The 12661-nt window shown below is 51.9% G+C and overlaps 1 protein-coding gene across 5 annotated transcripts in view; it reads left to right on the forward strand.

Annotated features, from left to right (window-relative positions):
* Nucleotides 1-5353: 5353 nt before the first annotated feature.
* Nucleotides 5354-12661, forward strand: part of TMEM51 (transmembrane protein 51) — a 48921-nt gene continuing 41613 nt past the window's right edge. For 2 of the 5 annotated variants that reach the window (XM_057696994.1, XM_057696968.1), the window contains exon 1: nucleotides 6162-6733. The gene's annotated coding sequence lies outside the window, so the exon portion shown is untranslated. Of the gene's footprint in view, nucleotides 5558-6025; nucleotides 6135-6161; nucleotides 6734-12379; nucleotides 12466-12661 lie in introns of those variants that run through there. The other 3 variants (XM_057696985.1, XM_057696977.1, XM_057697004.1) reach the window with 3 other exon arrangements.

Consider the following 12661-nt stretch of genomic DNA (forward strand, 5'->3'; position numbering starts at 1 on the left):
CTCCAGGCCTTCAACTTTTGAAACTCAGAGGCCACGTTCTTGCAACTCAAAGTCCTGGGTCTTGACATTCAAAAGGGTTAGCTCTGCTTTTCTGCTATATCGAGTCTTCCTCCATAGTAAGAGGCGCCAAGGTCTGGAAAGGGCAAGAGGGAGAGAAACAACTTTCATCAATGTCCCCAAATATTAGCCCACTGCAGCAGCCTGGGTGGAAGGAACGGGCCACCAGGACTTTACCAGGTGTGGAAGACACAACCGTCCTCCTCTCGTTGGCCCCTCTCAGCCAATGGAGCTGAATCTCTGTCCTCACGTTCATCTTCCATCTTCTAAACCTGGATCAGGGAGCCTCTAAGGGTATCATAAACACCACTTGCACGAGAGCCAGTAGAGAAGTAGGTGGCAGCACAGGCTCCAGGCATGTTGGAGTCATAGGCAGACCCTGCAACTTACCAGTTGAGTGAGCTTGATCAGGTCACTTAACCTCTCTGTGTCTCAGTTTCCTCATCTGTAAAATGGGGGAACTTTAACACCTTCCTCATGTGGTCATGAGGACCATTAAATGAGAGAGTAATTGTAAGGTGGGTAGAATAGTGTCTGGCACGTAGTCAGCACTATATGAATAGTGACTGCTATTGTTATTTACTTATCCTAGAGGTGAATGTCTTTCCTTGAAATCCAAGTCCCACTGGGCCCTTGTGTTTGCTGCTGGTGGTTTCAATGTAGTTACTTCACTGGGAGAGGATCATGGCATCTGTGCTTGGTCTGTAGCCCTGTTTCCATGCTGCTTGCAAAAGCTTCAAAGGGATCCTCTTAGGGTCCTTTTGTTGCAAGAAACGAAAACTCATCAGGCTAGTTTAAGCAAAAAGGAAACGGCAAAACAGGAATACTGCTCTGCCCTAAGAACTGGAAGGCTGGAAGGAATCCCGGAATCTCTCTCCCACTCTCTCTGCAGAGGGCTTCCCTGCTTTGGTGTGTGCCAGCCCAACACAGAGGCTTCCCTATACTGATGGTGCCTCCTGTAGGTGTCTGCTGGGGGCTACCAACAGCCATTGGCTTCTTCCTCCTGTTGGCAGAGCCTCTATTTGGCTCAGGTGTCTGCACCAACCCCAGTGACTCCAGGTGAATCCTGAGCATCTACCCCCGTCTGGAGGGTCCTCGCTGTGATGGGGTTAGGAGCGGGCATGTGACCCAGCTCCAGCATGGGAGCGATCAAGGAAGTTTACTGGGAGCTTCTGGGAAAGGTTTCATCATTGATGGAAAAGAGAGTGACAGAGCAGGGAGCCTGAGGGAGCATGAGTAAGGAGGCTGAGCACATCAGAAGGGCCCGCGAGATTATGAAGTCCCCATGTGCTCTTGTCAAGGAGGCTGGACTGGATGCCAAGGGCAGCGGGAAACCATTGCTCAGATCTGTGTTTCACACTGTTCACCTTTCAACAGGGAGAATGGATTCAAGGGCGAGGGCTTAGGAGCAGGACCCCAATTAGGAAGCAGCTGAACTGGCTGATTATGAGATCTAGAGGCAGATTCTACAAGGTGAGGTGCAAAGGAATATGGGGTGATAAGGAGGAAGGATTGCTGGTTCTCTGTGCTCGGGGGTCCCAAGAACCTGTACCCTAAAGCCATTGTGTTCTCACCAGCTCCATTCTGGGCCATCTGATCTGTCTACACAGGCCTCATTATGTTGGTAACTCAGGTAGTGATGTATTTCTTGAATGAAAAAATTTCAGGAAACGGGATGAAATTGTTTTATTTAAATGAATGGCCCAACTATCCAATTTTACTTTGCACGTTATGAGCACAATTTCTCACTATGAAGACCTGATTCAGCCTTCAGAGAGGTTGGGCCAGTATGTCATGGGTGATACCTGCAAGCAAGACACAATCCTTTCTGGGTGGGTGACTAATGTGAACCTCTCCGGGTGAAATCCAGGTTACAAGTACGGGTGCAAGATTTACTGCTGACTTTGGCAAGAGTCACAAGGTGGAGATGTCACTCAGATCCTCAGAGTTTAGAAATGAATAAAGGTGGGAAGAGGGGGTCACCAGCTCAGAATCGAGCAAAGGAAGAGTGGCAGATGGGGAAAGAGCACAGCAAGAAAGGGAAGACACAGGGGCAGACGAAGGAGGGTGTGCTCTTGGGGGACCATACAGGTGGTTCCTGGCCCGCCTATTTTTTCTAAGTTTTATTATTAATTTAATACATTCTTACTGAAAAAAATAATAATTACATCCCCTATCTCTCTCTCTCTCTCTCACGCGAACACACACACACACACACACACACACACACACACACACACCCCTCTTCTCAATTTCTAAGGGTAACTATAGTTTGGTTTGGTTTGGTCCCTCCCAAGTACTTTCTATGCATAATCAAATACACGTGTCTTTCTGTTTTCAATACTATTTGTGTGGCATCAAAATGCTTTTCTCAGTTAATGCTACATCTTGGATATTCATCCCTGTGAGAGAACTCTAGCGCCTTTTCTCTTCATGACTGCATAGTGTTCCAGTATGAGCCTGCACCAAAATTACTTTAGCATATCTCTTTTGGGTGGCATGTAGGTTGGTAACAGTTTTCCACCATTATAAATAATCAGCAATGAAAATACTTAAACACATCTTCTTGAGCACACGTGTAAGTTCTTCTGCAAGATGATCTCTTCCTCTAAGTGAATTTTTTAGCCTTACTTTATAACAGATTGAGGTCTAGTCACTGACCAGAGACAGTCTAATATCTTAAATTAGTTACTTGCTCACTTAGGCAGAGCAAGTCAAAATGTATGCCAGGGAATCCTCGGAACAGCATCCAATCCTCCTAGAATGCAGACTTTCAGAGCTGAACAGGATAATGTCCCAAATGACTCATGTTCAGATGTTACTGGACCATTTGAATGGCACTTTTTCACATTCTGGTTCACCTGATCCTCATTTGGTCCTGAAAAATAGGTATTATTGGCATCACTCTTTTTACAGTTGAAGAAACTGAGGCTCAGAGAGGATGAGATATTTGCCCAAGATCACACAGCTCATAAGTGGCAGAGGATTCAGAAACCAAAGAGAGATCTGATGAAATCCTGCCTTCTTTCCAAGTCTATGATACAGATTGTATCATGGGTGTCTCATATGAGAAGAAAGAGCTTTACAGTGAATAGTTAGCTGAAAAGGTGGGTGAAATGAACATCTGCCTCCATGACTGAGTTTGCAGGATGTATTAGTTTCCTATTGCTGCTGTAAAATATCACCACAAACTTTATGGCTACAAATAACATGAGTTTATTATCTGACAGTTCTAGAGGTCAGAAGTCCAAAATTGGTCTCGCTAGGCCAAAATTTAGGTGTCAGCAGAGCTTGCTCCTGCTGGAGGGTCTAGGGGAGAATCCATTCCTGACCTTTCCTAGCTTCTAAAGGCTGCCCACATTCCTTGGCTCACAGCCCCCTCCAGTAATTGCATCACTCTGACCACTGCTTTAAGTGTCACATCTTCTCTGACTCTGACCTTCTTGCCTTCCTTATAAAAACCCTTGTGATCACTTCAGGTCCACCAGGATAATTCAGGATAACCTCCCCATCTCAAGATCCTTAACTCAATCACATCTACAAGGTCTCTTTTGCCATGTAAGGTAACATATTCACAAGTTCTGGAGATCAGGATGTGAACATCTTTGGGAGGCCATCATTCTGCCTACCACACAGGGTTCCTAGCATAGTGGTTAAGAGCAAGAATATACCTTGGTTCAATTCTTGCCTCTATTGCCTGCTAATGGATCCAGGTTACCTGAAAAACAGGAATAATAGAATTTTCCTTTTAAGGCTATTACGGTGATTGAATAACACAATGTTTGCAGAACACTTGAAACATAGGGCTTGATAAATGGTAACTGTTATCTTCCCCATTGCCTATTATGGTAACAAGCAACAGAAATTCCACCATTCAAGATTTATTTCTTTGGCTGCTTCCCCAAGCCCCTGTCAGCTGACAGTGGGATAAGGTGGCAGTTAAGTTAAGTTGGGCTCCTTGATGAGACATAGAGTACCTGGGAAGATTCAGAGAAACTAACCACATAGAGGGAGAAGGCTTGAAAGGGAGGGTGACAAGGAGAAATATGCTTCCTTTGTCAGCTTCTGGGTTTTGCCTGTGGCTCTGCTTTGAGAATTTCTCCAGCCTCTCCCCAGATTAGCCATGGTAAGCCTGCCTAAAAGGAAGGCTCTGAAGATGATTTTCTCAGATAGATGAGACCTGCCCAGTTAGGTGTGCAGCAGAGCAGGGTGGATCTGGAGTTGGATCCTGGCATGGAAAAGTACTGAGGCCCTTTGCCTCTGGGTAGGAGCTGGTGCAGCTGTCTGAAACAGTCCTTCCCAGTTCAGGCCTCTCCAAAGTTGGTCTTGCAGAGTGAAATGAAAACCAGATTCCTGGTCTTATCTGAGAACTATGTGACTGTTTCCCATCACTCCTTCGGAGCCTGGAAGGTTCCCAAATTCTTTGTCTAAACTTTGCAATGGATACTCACAGCTCTCAAATGGGAGCCTGTTATCACAGGTCCCTGATACACAAAGGTTCTTCCCATTTGCTAAAATAACATTATTATTTGAGGCTTTCATTCATCCAACAAATATTTATTAAGCACCTGCAGGGGCCAGGCAAAGAGCATGGGGTCACAGGGGTCCCTGTCCTCAGGAGAGCAGGAGGCAGACTTGTAAAGAATTACATCACTATGCAGTGTGTGACAATGGTGTCTTCTTCCTGAGTGACAGACAGGAGAGGCAGGGGAAGCTTGTCTCAAGACGCAGAGCATGACAAGGGATTTTTCTATAGCAGGGAGAGCACAGGCTCTGGAGAGGACCAACTTGGGTCAAGCTCTTGATGCTTCTCAGCTGTGTGACTTTGGGCAAATGACCTCACCGCCTTCAGCTTCAGCTTTCATCTCCAGGGTTGTTACGAGGGTTAAATGAGATGGTGCAAGGGAAGTGGGTGGTAACCTGGTGCTTGGTGTACAGTAAGGATGTGAGGGATACCAGTTATTGATATACTTATGGAGACTCATTACTCTGTTTCTCCAAATGCCTTTCCCACCCCCAAATCACAAGACAGCCCCAAACTGGCCTCTTTATAGACACCAGGGTCCTGTTGAACTGTTACCATTAAGAAGCAATGATAGGAAAAAATACCCATGTGTGACCACTCTGTAGGTATACACATATGGGGACCATGTGTACCCATGAAGTCGGCAGTTTGGAAGTGAACTTGATTGCAGTTACCACCAGGGTGTCTATTTTCCATCCTGGACAGGGCAGATTCCCAGTAGGAGGCGCCTTCTCTCAGCTAGATTCTCTGAGGCCCCGCCAGCTGTCTATCTGCTTTTCTCAGGACTTGAACTTCAAAGGGCTGGACACTCATGGGAGAAAGGGACCCCGGCCTGACCTCTCTTGGAATTCAAAACAATCTAAGGTTGAGAGAGAAGAAGGGCTACCTTCTCCCTCTGTGTTTGGAATCGGGCTGGGTCCCAGCAGCACAGCTCCAGCGCAAATCTCCAGGCAGGGCGCCCAGGCAGGATCGCAGGTAAGAGGCGCCATCCCGAGCTGTAGATCACCCTGCCCAGAACCAGGCCTTGGGCAGCAGCTCTGAGGCTCTAAGCAGAGGCGGGCCACCCGCCTGCCACCGGGTCGGCAGGACACCAACCCGAGCTTCCTCGGGCAAGTTCTCCGCAAAGCTAGGAACGCACCCCCAGCTGGGTAGGCACCGGAGCCAGGGCGCCCCCATCCCGGGCGCGGGCGCAGGCACCTGGAATGGGCTCCATCCCAATCGAGGCTCAGGTGTGCGACCCAGAGGGCGCCCAGGGGAGCCGGGAGTGGCTGGGGAGCCGGGTCGAGGGCCTGAGCTGACTCGCTTTTTAAAAACTCGCTACCTCCTTTCCTACCTCCGCCCGTAAGTTACCTCTCAGGGCCCCAGCCCTGGGCGGTGCAGGTGGGGCTCAGCGCCCTAAACCTGCCCGAGGGTGAAGAGGGAGGCGTGGCCTCCCCTGGAAGGGACGGGTGGAGGGGCAGTGTGGGGAGGCCGGCTCACCGGCTGGCCAGGTGAGCCCCCCACCAGGTAAAGGCGCGGCAGGTGGGCCCGTGGAGCTGGGCCGCCGGGTCTGGTAGGGAATCTCTGCTCTACTTAATCCTTAAACCCCGGACTCCAGGCCAAGACGCCCCTCCCCACCCAACCCCCACACATCCAAGTCGGCGGCCCCCGGGGGGAAAGGGGTCGGGGCCTGGTTTCCTCCCCGCCACCCAGGATTAGCCAACTTCCTGCGGCCCAGCGCCCCCGGCCCGCACTCCCGCAGCCGACCCGAGGGAGTGGGTGCCCGCTCTCCGCAGCTGGGGCTCGGCGCCCCGGGCCCCGGGGGTGGAGCGGGGGGCCTGGGGGGAGGCTAGACTGGTGGGCGGCGCTTCTCGGGGCCAGAGGCCGCTCGGGGCCGGCACCGCCCTCCGCCTCCCGCGGTCCCTCCCTCCCGCAGGCCGGCGCTCGGCGGCCGCGCTTCCTGCGTCCCCATCCCGGTCCGAGAGCCGGCGGCGCGCTCCCCGCCACCACGGTCCCTCGACCGAGACTCCCCCGAGCCCCCCGCCCCGGGATCGCGGCACCCGAAGGAGGCAGCCTGTGGGGGGCCGGGGTCGCGGGGTCCCCAGCCCCCGGCCGCCCGACAGAGACCGAGCTGGGCCCGACAGAGACCGAGCTGGACCCGCCGCCGCCCGGGTGAGTCTGCGCCTGCCGCCCCGCCGCGCCCGGCGGAGGGATTGCTCCCCACGGGGCGCTGGAGGGAGTCGACGGCTGCCTGGGTCTGTCTGTCTGTGCGTCTGAGAGCTTCCTGCCCGGGGTCTGCGGCGGGAGGACTCCGTACTCGCATCCTCTGGAGCAGCGCCGGGCCGGAGCAGGACCACCCGGCTCCCGGGCATCGCGCTGGGGCCAGCTGGCTTCGGCTGGGGGAAGGCAGCCGGCCTCCGGGCCCCCTGTTGGCGGGGACAGGTGCCATCCGCCTGTCGGGTTTCGAACCCTTGGGCAAAGAGGCACCTCCCCCCGTGAAGAACTTCTCAGTAGGTCCCAGGAAACCACCCTGGTGCTGCCCGAAAGAGCCCCTTTCCCCCATCCCATCGCTTACTCCTTTCTGTAAATGGAGACTTTTAAGGGATTTCGGTGTGTGTGTGTGTGTGTGTGTGTGTGTGTGTGTGTGTGTGTGTGTGTGTGTGTGTGTGTGTGTGTGTGTGTGTGTGTGTGTGTGTGTGTGTGTGTGTTAGGTACTAGAGGCAGAGTGAGGAATCAGGTGTGAGCAAGTGGGGTGTAACTCAGGTTTCTTCATCTGTATAACTGGAGTGATAACCTCCTGGGGTGAGGTGGGGGATTCGTGCCTGCCGCAGAGCAGGTGCTACTCAGATCCAAATCAGATCTCTGGTCTGCACCCTGCAGGGAGCCCTGTGGCCCGGAACGCCAGGTCTGATTAAGAGGGATGGTCACTTTCAGAAAGAAAGCTTTCCTAGCCAAAGGACGAGGGTGCAGGAAACCTGGACGTCCCTACGGTTTCCCCGGTCCCGCCTGGGTCCTCCCAGGTGGGTAGCAGCCACGGGCACCTGTGCAGCGCTCCGAGAAACCGGTGTGGTCCCCGGACCGGTCCTTCCTAGCTGAGCGGGTGGTCCAGGCGCGGGGAACCGAAGCGTGGCCGGAGCGGGGTGGGCGGGGCCGGAGCCAGCCCGGTGGGCTGCAGGAGGGGGATTGCCTTCTAAGGCTGGCTTCTGGCTTTCATTTTGAAGGGGTCACTTCGAGGATGGCTTTCCCAGTGAAAGATAGGCTCTGGGACCTGTGAAAGGCTTTCACACTTTGAAAAAGTCATACAGGGATCTTGACCTAAGTTGATAAGGCCAAATGGAATTGGGAAGGGGACCCTTTCCCTCCAAATGTGTCTGTCCCCAGCTTGCCAGAGGTACCGCCCAGGCTGGCAGAAAAGGCAGAAGAGAGAGAAAGGGGAGGAGGCTGGCCGTGCCTCTGTTCCTCACAATGTCCTGAGCCGACAGTGGTTCAATGATGAGGGCCTCCTGAGCATCACAGAGGCGCAGGCCAGCCCCGGGATACAGGGCCAAGGGGCCTCAGAGAGCTCCCAGCCTAGTGAGTCGTAAATGGCAAGGGTGGTAGAGAGGTGGCAATATAGTCACACCCCACCACTCCCTGGCTGTGGGACCCACAGTGGGCTGTCACTTTGCCTCTCTGAGCCTCGGTTTCTTCATCTGTACAACGGGAATGATAACCTAGGGTGAGCCGGGACATTCATGCCTCACACACAGCAAGTACTGTGGGGGAAGCTGTGGTACAGGGTTAGGAAAGAACAGAAGAAAGGAAGTAAGTCAGGGTGAGGCGTACCAGGAGGTCCTGCTAAGAAAAGAATGTTGGTGTGTTAAACAGTGAAGTGCAGTCTCTCAGGGGGACGAGGTAGGAAGGGTGTCTGGTTAGATGGAATAGCACAGGCAAAGGCATGGAGGTATGAAGGTACACGAGGTGTGCTGGGCCAGGGCTGGGGGAGGTGCTCAGGTAGTAGCAGGCAGGTTTATGGGAGGATGCAGGGAAGTAAACGGAGTGGAGGGTCTGGAGTGAACTGCACTGGAGAGGCGGGGCCAGGTCATCGCAGGCTGGACTTTATTCAGTAGACATCTTGGAACCGATCCGCAGATGTTGACTGCATGCCTTCTGTGGGCCAAGCATGTTCTAGGTGCTCAGTATACATCACTGAATGAGAAAGATGCAAATTTCGTTCAAGTTCTTTAAGCAGGAGAGTTATTGATCCCATTGATGCGTTAAGAAGATAACTGGCTGCATGGAAGTGGGTGGGAGTTTGGAGAAGGCTGCTAGGGCAGAGGAAGGAGGCTGGCCTGCAGGTTGGTGGGGGCAGCGGGAATGGAAAAGGGGGCTGGCTTGGAGCCCCACACAGGAGGCAGAGATTAACATGTGGTCTTAACATGTGACCACTGGTCAAGGGTGAGGCTTGTGGATTCAGTGTGAGGCGCAAACTCCCAGCCTGTCTTCTACCAGAGCCAGGTGGTGGGACCTTGGCAGGGCCCAAGCCCCTGCAGCTGTGGCTTTCCAGCTCTCTGGCTCCAGAAGTCGCGAGGCCCAGGAGCTTCTGTTTCTGTGCGAGGAGTGGCCACGCTGGAGGCAGAGCCAGCAGCCCATCTCCTGTTGGCATTTGCACTGGGCAGCCTGCCCCTTTGGGGGGCTTCTACTTTACTGGGTCACGGTTCTGGTAAATGTTCTTCCCTCCCTCTGCGGGGTTGGCAGTAAAGCTCTCAGAGCTCTTGGGCTAGGGGAGACTGGAGCTCTTGGGCTGGAGGAGATTGGAGCTCCAGGACCTTTGACCCTGGCCTTCTCATTCAAGGGACTGAGAAAGTGCCAGGAAAGTTCTCAAATCTCAGATGCCTTCTGACTGAGGACGTGGTGAAGGGTCTGCTTCTGGCTGCTGTCTTTTGCTTTCGCTTTTGTTGTGTCTGCTCTGAAGCTTAGAGGAGTTCTTTTTGCAATTGACAGCTGTAAGAGTATCCTTTTCCTGGTTATAAGTCTCCTTTACTTGGAGGTGGACCATGCACAGCCTTTCACCTGCCACGGGAAGACCTTATAAGGTCCTCTCATTTGACAGACGAAACTCAGAGAGGGGAGGGAACTCGCCCAAGGGCACACAGCAAGTCAGCAGTAGAACCGGATCTAGGTTCCTCTGCATTATCCCGGGAGACTGGCCACATTCAAGTCAGAAACTGGTTATAGGCCCCACATTAGTCCAGGGTGAGAGGTTTTCTCAACATCTGTCTTGCTCCTCCCCAGTTTGGACAGGTGGCCCCGTTTAGCCTGGTGATGTCCTTTTTCTCCTTTCTTCTGGATCGAGCCCCTGGTGCACCGGCCACCATGCTGGGAGCTCTGGCTCCACAAAGAAACAGGTCACTTGTTTGGGTTTGCCTGCTCCAAGCCAGACTGCCCTACCCCTCCCGGACGGCCCCGAGACTCTGGCCCGAGGTTGTGCTCTGGGGGTCTCCGCTAAGTGCCACAGGCTCGTCATCAGCTCCTCCCCCGGCTCAGCCCCAACCCCTGTGTCAGGACGCTGGGCTGGCCCTGCCCTCTAGACTGCATTGTTTACTCCGGCTGAGCCGCAAAAGTTTCCTTATTTTCTCTTGCCCTAGATTTCTCAGACTTAGCAGCCCTTAAACCTGAGTGCTGGGTCCTTTAGCTCTTAAAATATTGGAGCCAGAAGGGACTTTAGCCATCAGAAAGTCCAGTCTGCTCATTTTACAAATGGGGGAATCAAGGTCCCAGGAAGGGAAAGGAAAGGACGGGCCCGAGGTCAGAGCCAAGGCTAGAACTCAAGTTTCCCAATTCTGTCTTGGGTGATTTTGGAGATGGCTCTTAAAGAAAAAACAAAACAGAGCACACTTTCCCTCCAAGAGCCCCTTTCTCCCTGTACTCCACACTGCCAGGAGTTTGGGGGGGGCACCCGCAGTCACATGTCCAGAAGCAGTAAATGCTGGGGCCCCCAGAAGACAAGGAGTATATGTATTTTGACATTTTCAGGACCTCTCTCTTCAAACTGACATTCTGTCCAGGGACTAAGCTAGTGATTAAACTTACTTGCTGCTCCCTGAACCATACTTTATCATGTACCCTTGGAGAGACAGGCTCTTAAAGTTATTTTCTCTCCCAGATTACAAAGGAAGTACATGCTGATTGTAGAGAACTCGGAAGGAAAACGTCAGGATTTGCTGACAGCCACTGTCGATACGGTGGTGTCTTATTCAGACTTTTTTTGTTTGCTTGCTTACTTGCTCTGCTATTTCATATCCTGATTTTCCAATTCATCATCATAATGTGTACTTTCCCTGTGTGACAGTTTTTTCACACTGGTTCTAACCTGCCAGTCTCACGTGCTTCTACCATCTGATGGCTGGAAGGTACTTAGGAGGCCAGAATTTTGTGGCCAAAATCAAAACGCTCCAGTAGCCCAGATCCTGTAACCCTATGCATATTACTCACCACTGTGGGACTCGGGGCCATTTCTCTGCGTCATTGTGGGTGTTGGGGAAAGGGCTGTGTTTACCGAATCTAAAGCAAACATTGATTCTCAGTGAGCTTCTTAGAAATGGGGACATCAGCCTTCGGGTGGGGTGGGTGTGATCCAAAGATTACAGGAGGGAGGGAGAGAGCTTTGTTTCCTCTGATCTTCTGCTGTGTTGGTTTTAACCTAGCCAAGTGCTCCCACCCTGTTGTCATCACCCCTTGCCTCCAATCTCCCCGGGACTTGGCACTGGGATGGCAAGTGCAGGTCCCTAGAAAAATCAGTGTTTGGTTTGCTCATCTCCAAGCCTTGCCTCTTGGAGGGCAAGTGTTTCAACGGCAAAGATGTGCAGAGACTTTGTTACCAACTCAGGTAATAAGGTCAGTCCCTCCATCCTGGAGACAGGATTCCCTGGTGACTCTAACAGGATCACAGACTTGCTAATGCCATGTAAATTGTCAATCCTAGACTGGATCTCGGAGGTTCCCTACATTTAAAGACTATGGGCAGCGACTTATTCGTGGGTTTGAAAATCAGTGAGGTAGTTTTCTATTGGCCCTTTTTAAGTGAAATAGAAGAAAGTAGACTACCAAACAGTGCATCTCCTGCCGTGAAAAGTATTCTTCAGTAAAATTTTCATCTCAGTTGTTTGTAGGCAGCTATGCATCAAGTCACCAGACAAATGTATTTCCAGGGCCGGGATAAGAACCTTGGGCGACACTGCTTTGGTTCACTGGCTTTTATACTGTGATCCTGGGAAACTTGGGATTCCTTGGATGGATCCCAGAAGCGACTCAGGGGTTTGTGGGGACTGGGTTGAGTGGTGGGAAGCAGAGCCAGCTGGAAAGAAACTCTGCTTACAAATGTTCCAGATGCCACGGTGCGAAAGATCCCTTTAAAGAGATTCTGCAACTTCAAAAATAAAGCAGCAAGTTGGAAACCGCTGCTGGTCTAGCTGCCTCAATTCTTCGAAGAAGAAACTGAGGCCATAAAAACAGAGTGACCGGGGCCTGTGGGGAGCAGGTGGGTTCTCAAGCCTCATGTTGATGAGGGTCTTCAGATAAGGCACTTAAGTCGGTATCAGACAGAGCTCCTGGCCAGAGACACGCGTTGGTCCTGCAGCCTGCGTCTCCTCTGGGCCACACTGGTATGTGCACTAGGAATTCCTGTTTATCAGCACGCCTGTAACTGTCGTGCCAAGGGTCCAGCTTAAATTGCCACAGTGCGCAAAACAGTCATTTGTTCAATGCCAGCATTGAAAACACATCACAGGGTTGGTTAAGCCTGTTTTGGCATTTCTTCTTTTTTTTTAATGTCCCCAGAGCTTCCCTAATGGAAACATCCTACAGGCAATGGGCTCAAGGTCACCCAGAAAATCTTGGCAGAACCAGGATGAGAATTCACCATGGTGAGCGAGGTCCGTTTTTAAGATCATGGTTTCATATGATGTACAGTTCTGGATGTCTCCAGAGTGTTCTGCTATTTCTTCTCTTCAAGATGTAGAACCATGTGGCTCTAATGCTTGGTGAATTTTGTCTTCGCCACTTTTTCCTCTTCTCAGCTGGTCTAGGAGAGAGAGGGAGAGACAGAATTTACTTACTTTA

This window comes from Hippopotamus amphibius, chromosome 1, assembly GCF_030028045.1.
Source record: "Hippopotamus amphibius kiboko isolate mHipAmp2 chromosome 1, mHipAmp2.hap2, whole genome shotgun sequence".
Taxonomy (NCBI): Eukaryota; Metazoa; Chordata; class Mammalia; order Artiodactyla; family Hippopotamidae; genus Hippopotamus; species Hippopotamus amphibius.